Raw genomic sequence first — 6,918 nt, 5'->3', positions numbered from 1 at the left:
GGATCTCTGCCAGAGGAGGAGCAGGATGGGTGAATAAACAAACAGTACTTCACTTTCCTAAAGCAATTTGTAAGGCGAGTGAAAGAGCCAAATGAGGCAACAACTGCTCTTTTCCTCCACTCCTCCCTCTGGGCTCCTTGCCACAACATGCCCTGGGTATGCAGGCACCTCTGCACTCCACAGCATACCCAAGAGCTCAGAAATGCCACACAAAAACCGAGCCCCATCCTTCTGTACACAGCCTCTCACACTGGAAAAGACATTGCTACATACTTGTTCCATGCCAGAGCATCACCACCATCCTCATGGTAAACAATTTCTTCCATCTCATCTGAGCTGCCCTTCTTTTAAAACCATTTAAAGCAATGGTTTAAAACCATTACCCCTTGTCCTGTCTGTCTGGAATGTCAGTCCTCACCTTTCTGATAAGCCCCCAGTAAGTACTGAAAGGGCTCAGTGAGCTTTCCCTAGACCCTTCTGTTCTTCAGGCTGAACAACCCCAGCTCTCTCATCTTTCTCCACTGGAGAGGTTCTCCATCCTCCTGATCGTTTTTGTGGCCCTCTTATGGACTGACTTCAACAAATCCTTGTCTTTCCTGAGCTGAGAGCCCCAGAGCTGGATGCAGACCCCAGATGGGGCCTCACCCCAGCAGGGTGAAGGGGCAGAACCCCCCAGAACCCCTTCCCCCTGAGCTGTTGGTCACATCTCCTTTCCTGCAGCCCTCATTTTCCTGCAATCCATTTGGATGAATGGGCTGTGTGCAGGGCTGGGTACAGAAGTACAAATGTCTCAAACCTGGGCACGAGAGCAAGAGTGTCACAGAAGGGCAGGGTGAAACTCAAATGGTCTGGAGAGAGTGCCTGAAAAAATGAGACACAACTGAGGGAGGAGAAGGTGCAAGTCCCTCCTCTGCACAGGCAGGAACGATCTGCAGTAGAAATGCAATAAGGAGTGAATAGTTTGTGAGAAAAGCCCCTGGGGGCTGCAGAGTCCTGAAGGTGACACTGGCTGGAAAAGGCAGGAATCACTCTGTACATGGAAGCTGGAAGGTGTCTGTGGGAGGGCTGAGTCCACAGCCAAGTATCCCTCTTCCTGAAAGGGCATGAATCAGTCACACATAACCACAAGGAAAACTGGGATATGTGGGGATGTGGGAAACATCTCCCAAGAGTCCTGCTGGAAAGATTTGTGCATAAATGATGATGCAGAGAGAAAGGAACAGCCTGAGCACAGTGCACAGGGAAAGGGCCAAGGCTTAACCTTGCAGCCCAAGGGAGACTGATGACAAATCCCAAATTGTTAAGGAGAATGAAGACCTGGAACAGGGGGACTCTTTGGGGTCTTTACTTGGACAAATTCCTTTCAGGTACCATGGCAGAAGCAGCTGGTGCTCCTGCCATGGGCTGGGCTGGGGTGAGGGGCCAGAGGACCTCCCTGGGCACATGGTGCTTGCAGCTGAAGGAGAGAACAAACATCAGGTTTCTGCAACAGCCCTGCTGAGAGCTGGAAAATGAACTCACCCATCTATCTGCAAATATCTAACAGATTTTCTGAGACTGGTGCAGAGCCACTGTGATTTTCCAGATTAGCCATGACCACTGGTACTCTGTGGGTGAGGAGAGTGCCAAATATGTGAACAACCACTTCCCTATTTGGTGTCCTTGGAAGACCATAATTAGCACTTTTTCATCCTGTCCCATTCACACAGTTTCCACTCTCACGCCACAGCTCCCCCACTCCTGCAGCAAGAGGCAGCAGAGGCTGCACTTCTTCCTCCTGCCCCAGGGACGAGGGCTGAGACATCAGGAAATACTTTTTTAGAGTTTTGAATTACCTAAATCACTGTTTTCCTCCAAGGTGCCAGACAGAGCTCCCTCTCTGAAGTCCTTTGCTGCTGCTTTGGTTTGAATGCAGGACTTGGCCAATTGCAATGAGACTCTCTCTCAATCTGAATTTTGACAAATCTGCACTTGCAACAAGAGAGCCAGAGTGTTGTCCCTGCAGCTCTGACAGCTTAGATGGCCCTGACATCCTTCACCCAAACAAGAACTGCCAAAAGGCTGGAGCAGGTCTCCCTCCACTGGCATCCCTGGCCCAGAGGGCAGCCCTCACCTGCCACTGACCCCAGCAATGCTGAAAACACAGCCAGAGACAACATTGCTCCCCAATTTCTCTGGGTTTCACTCTTTCTCATTAGGCTGATGAAGACACTCAGCCCCTGTGGGTATACCCAGATGGCAAATTTCCAGGATCCCATTGAACACAGACCCACCCCTCACTTCTGTCACTATTCAAGACAAACCTCACCCACCCAGCAGCCAGGGGCTGACTGGAATACAAATGTGGAATTTTTGGGGTCCCCCGTGGCAGGAAGGAAATGATGAATCTGACTCCATGTTCTTAGAAGGCTAATTTATTATTTTAGGTTATTATATTATATTAAATAATCCTATACTAAAACTATATAAAGAAGAAAGAAAGGATACTTTCAGAAGGCTTAACAAGATACTAATTAAAAACCCATGACTCTCTGGAGTCCTGACACAGCTGTCTGTGATTGGTCATTAAGTAAAAACAATTCACCTGTTGGATAAACAATCTCCAGACCACATTCCACAGCAGCAAAACACAGGAGAAGCAATCAGATAATTATTGTTTTCATTTTTCTCTGAGGCTTCTCAGCTTCCCGGGAGAAGAAATCCTGACAAAGGGATTTTTCAGAAAATATGACAGTGACATACAAACAGATGGAAGACAAGGGCAGGCAATGCATGAGAGACCAGCCAGGACAGGGTGCCAGAGAGCTCCAATCACTTCCTTCACCCTTAACTCCCAGGATTCCCACTGGGGCACTCACCACTGATAGTAAAAGGTTTTAAAATCATAGAAAATTTGGGGAGTTAGAAAAAACTAGGCTTAGTGGGGCCTGGGAAAATGTTAAAGGTATGTTAGGCCTTGTATTTGCTGGATCATGTGAAACTGCACTTGTGTAGTCAGTATATGATAAATGATATAATTGTTAGATGTGATTAGATATAATTATTTTTTAAAGAATCATGAGAAACTATGTTAGGGGGTTGAGGGGGATCATGAGAAATCCATGATTGGATGAAATCAATGTATACAATACAGCAATGTAAGTTTAATCATTAATATGTAAGTTATACAACTATAGAATATAAAACACGTTGTTGAAGATTGCCATGCAAGATGTTTTCTATTACCATCTGTATGGCAGATTACCTTTTTCAAGTGGGCAGTTTGCCTTATCTCTCTCTTTGAGTGACCACATTCACTGTCACCACAATGACCCTTGGGAGGGGACATTGCTGATAACAGCTATTGAATGTCACTGCATGGCTGATAAGAACTACAGCATCCCATTGGGAGATGTGAGCCCAGAGGGAGGAGCCAAGCATTGCTACCTGGATACAATCTGAGGTTTCAAACATTCCTACCTGGATACAATCTGAGGTTTCAAACATTCCTGCCTGGATACAATCTGAGGTTTCAAACATTCCTACCTGGATACAATCTGAGGTTTCAAGCATTGCTACCCAGATATAATCCAGAGGTTTTGAGACACCAGCACGACTTCTCCACGGGATTCCGCAGAGGAACAGCAGCTGCCTCTCTTTCCACTGGATCTTCAGAGGAAGAATCCATCCTTCTCTACAGATCCCCGCTCCAGCAGAACCACCCCTGACACTGCAGGAGGGCTGCAGCCACATTTCCAATGGGACTGCCACCAACACCCTGACCCACAGGGTGTCAGGTTGGGTTCTGACTCTGGCAGTGTTGTTCTAGTGTACTGCATTGTTTATTTTATCCTTTTATTTTTCTTCCCTATTAAAGAACTGTTATTTCCTGCTACCATATTTTTGCCTGAGAGCCCCTTAATTTAAAATTTATAGCAATTCAGAGGGGTTGGGAGGGTTTACATTCTCCATTTCAGGGGAGGCTCCTGCCTGCCTTAGCAGACTCCTGTCTGTCCAAACCAAGACACATGTTCATCTTGAAAACATGTCAGGTCAGATTTGGGTCTGTACCCCTGACACCCAGAGCTCTTTATAAAAGCATCTGCATGTAATCATTCCGTGATTGTGTGTTCCTGAATGCCAGCACCCCTCTGGCACTGTGCCACTGCACAGCCTGTGGCCCTGAGATGGGAACTCAGGGAGCCCAGGGGCTGAACCAGAAGGGATCCTGCCCTCGCTTCCTAATGGCATTTCCACCATGGAGCCCAAATTTTTTCCCATTTTTGCCCATTGATATTGTCATAACCCCAAATCACTCAGTTTGGGAGAAACAGGGGCAGCAGGAGTGCCCAGACACAGGGTAAAACAGAGAGAACTGAAACTCAAATTAATCAATCATTCTCTTTCTCTGCCCCTGTGGACTGGTGCCGAAACTCCTCTAGGGCTTTTCTATGCTTCTTACGCCTCTCTCATATTCCTGGAAAGCTGTGGCAGGTGGAAACATGCCAGCCTTCCCACAAAAACACAGAAATGCCGCCTGCACCACAAGTAAAGACAGGGCAATCTTTGTTTTGACAGAAAACAAGCTGGTCAGGACTTGAGAAACCTACTTCAGGATTAAAGCAAACTTCACACCAATGGTGCCTTAATTGGTGATGAAAAATGCAGATATGTATGAGGCTTTGGAGAGCAGCTGCCCAGAGGACAGGGCGCAAATCCCAGAGGGGCTGGGACAAATGAGGGTTGTCACAGGGACAAACGAGGGTTGTCACAGTGGGACGCAGAGTCATGGAAAGTTCCTGCCTGAAAACGCCTGCGGCAAATCTGCTGCTTCCAGTCTGTGCTTGAGACATTACCACAAGTCCCCAGGGCTGGGCTCAGGCAGAGGAAGTGAGGTCCCCAGTGAAGCACATGATAGTCCCTGTAATCATTTGAACAGATATTTTGGATTAAGAAGCTGGCAAGGAGTCAAACACCTGTGCCTCCACACCCCGACACAATGGAAATTCAGAGGCAGAAATTACCTTGGTGTATTTTGGGCTGTGGCATTACCAGTGTGTGAAGCCTGCCAAATACTCATGTTCTAAAGATACCAGAGAAGGGAAGTAAGGGCAAAAAGGCAGGTAAGAGTCACACCCTGTTTCTTAGAACCATTTAGGTTGGAAAAGAGCTCCAACATCCTGGAGTCCAACCATGAATATAACACTGCCAGGTCCACAACTGAACCATGTCCCTGTGTCCCTCCATGCAGAGCACAACTGCTTCTGCACTTAATTTGTTTCCATGCCTCCCTGACAGACTATGAGGATGGAGGAAAAAAAAAAGAAAAGGAAGCATGACAACAACATACAGTGGACGCCCTGCCAATTTACACACTGGTTGCAAAATCCCATTCCGAGAGCTGAGGCTGCTTTTGAGAAGTGTGAGAAATTAGGAAGAGAATGAGCCCAAATCTGGTTGTGATTGAATATTCTGCTCTGCTCAGCCTGAGTTCTTTTTTTTGTTGTTGCTTTTTTAACTGAGACCAACAAGGTTACACACTGGCTGAACAAAAACTGCTGGGGTCTGTAGGTGAAATGCAATTGAGATGCAGCCATAAATATTCTTGTAAGTAGAGAGAGAGAGCCTTAATTTAAACAGTGATTTCACTGCTCCCAAGCCTGGCTGAGGCTGGTGGGACCTGCAGAATGAAATGCTGCTTGCTGCCAGGGCTCCTCCAGCCCTGCACAGGGCTTGTGGCAACACTGGCATGCAGGCACAGGGCTGCAGTGTGTTTACAAATAACTTTTTGTTGTTGTTTTTTTTTTGTTTTGTTTACTCCCTGGCAGTATATTTACAAATAACACCAAGGAAAGACAGATTTACAGTGCCTGGCAGTGTATTTACAAATAACAAGAAGGAAAGGCAGGTTTACAACTCTGGCAGTATATTTACAAATAACACCAAGGAAAGGCAGATTTACAGCACTGGCAGTGTATTTACAAATAACAAGAAGGAAAGGCAGGTTTACAACTCTGGCAGTATATTTACAAATAACACCAAGGAAAGGCAGATTTACAGCACTGGCAGTGTATTTACAAATAACAAGAAGGAAAGGCAGGTTTACAACTCTGGCAGTATATTTATAAATAACACCACAAAAAGGCAGATTTACAGTGCCTGGCAGTGTATTTACAAATAACAAGAAGGAAAGGCAGGTTTACAACTCTGGCAGTATATTTATAAATAACACCAAGGAAAGGCAGATTTACAGTCACTGGCAGTGTATTTACAAATAACACCACAAAAAGGCAGATTTACAGTCACTGGCAGTGTATTTACAAATAACAAGAAGGAAAGGCAGGTTTACAACTCTGGCAGTATATTTATAAATAACACCACAAAAAGGCAGATTTACAGTCACTGGCAGTGTATTTACAAATAACACCACAAAAAGGCAGATTTACAGTCACTGGCAGTGTATTTACAAATAACACCACAAAAAGGCAGATTTACAGTCCCTGGCCACTGCCCTCCAGTGCTGCCCCTTAACAGTGGGGCAACTGGATCCATGCTTAATGTACCATGACATCATGGATATAAAATAAATGTAATACCAGCTGGACTCAAGGTAGAGTCCAACCTGTTCAATATTCAGAAGCATTCAACTCCAGATCCTTTTTGGCCCTGCCATTGTGTGATCATTCCCATTTAAACCCTGCATTTATTGAAGTAACTGGCAAATTCTGCATGCCAGGACTGACATTTTCTGCCCTGAGCTCTATCTGTGGCCGCAATAATAGCTCTGTGTTTGGTCAAAAGGTCTCCCCATGCTGGCCAAGTCCTTAAATGATTTCCTTTGGAAGGAGTTTGTGGAAAGTACCTTGTGTCCTTGACATCAATCGTGTGAAATCACCACGGTGTCAGGCAGGAAACCTCCTCAGGCTGTGGGGGTGACAC

Source organism: Melospiza melodia, chromosome 11, assembly GCF_035770615.1.
Source record: "Melospiza melodia melodia isolate bMelMel2 chromosome 11, bMelMel2.pri, whole genome shotgun sequence".
Taxonomy (NCBI): domain Eukaryota; kingdom Metazoa; phylum Chordata; class Aves; order Passeriformes; family Passerellidae; genus Melospiza; species Melospiza melodia.
Note: the sequence above shows the minus strand (reverse complement) of the source record.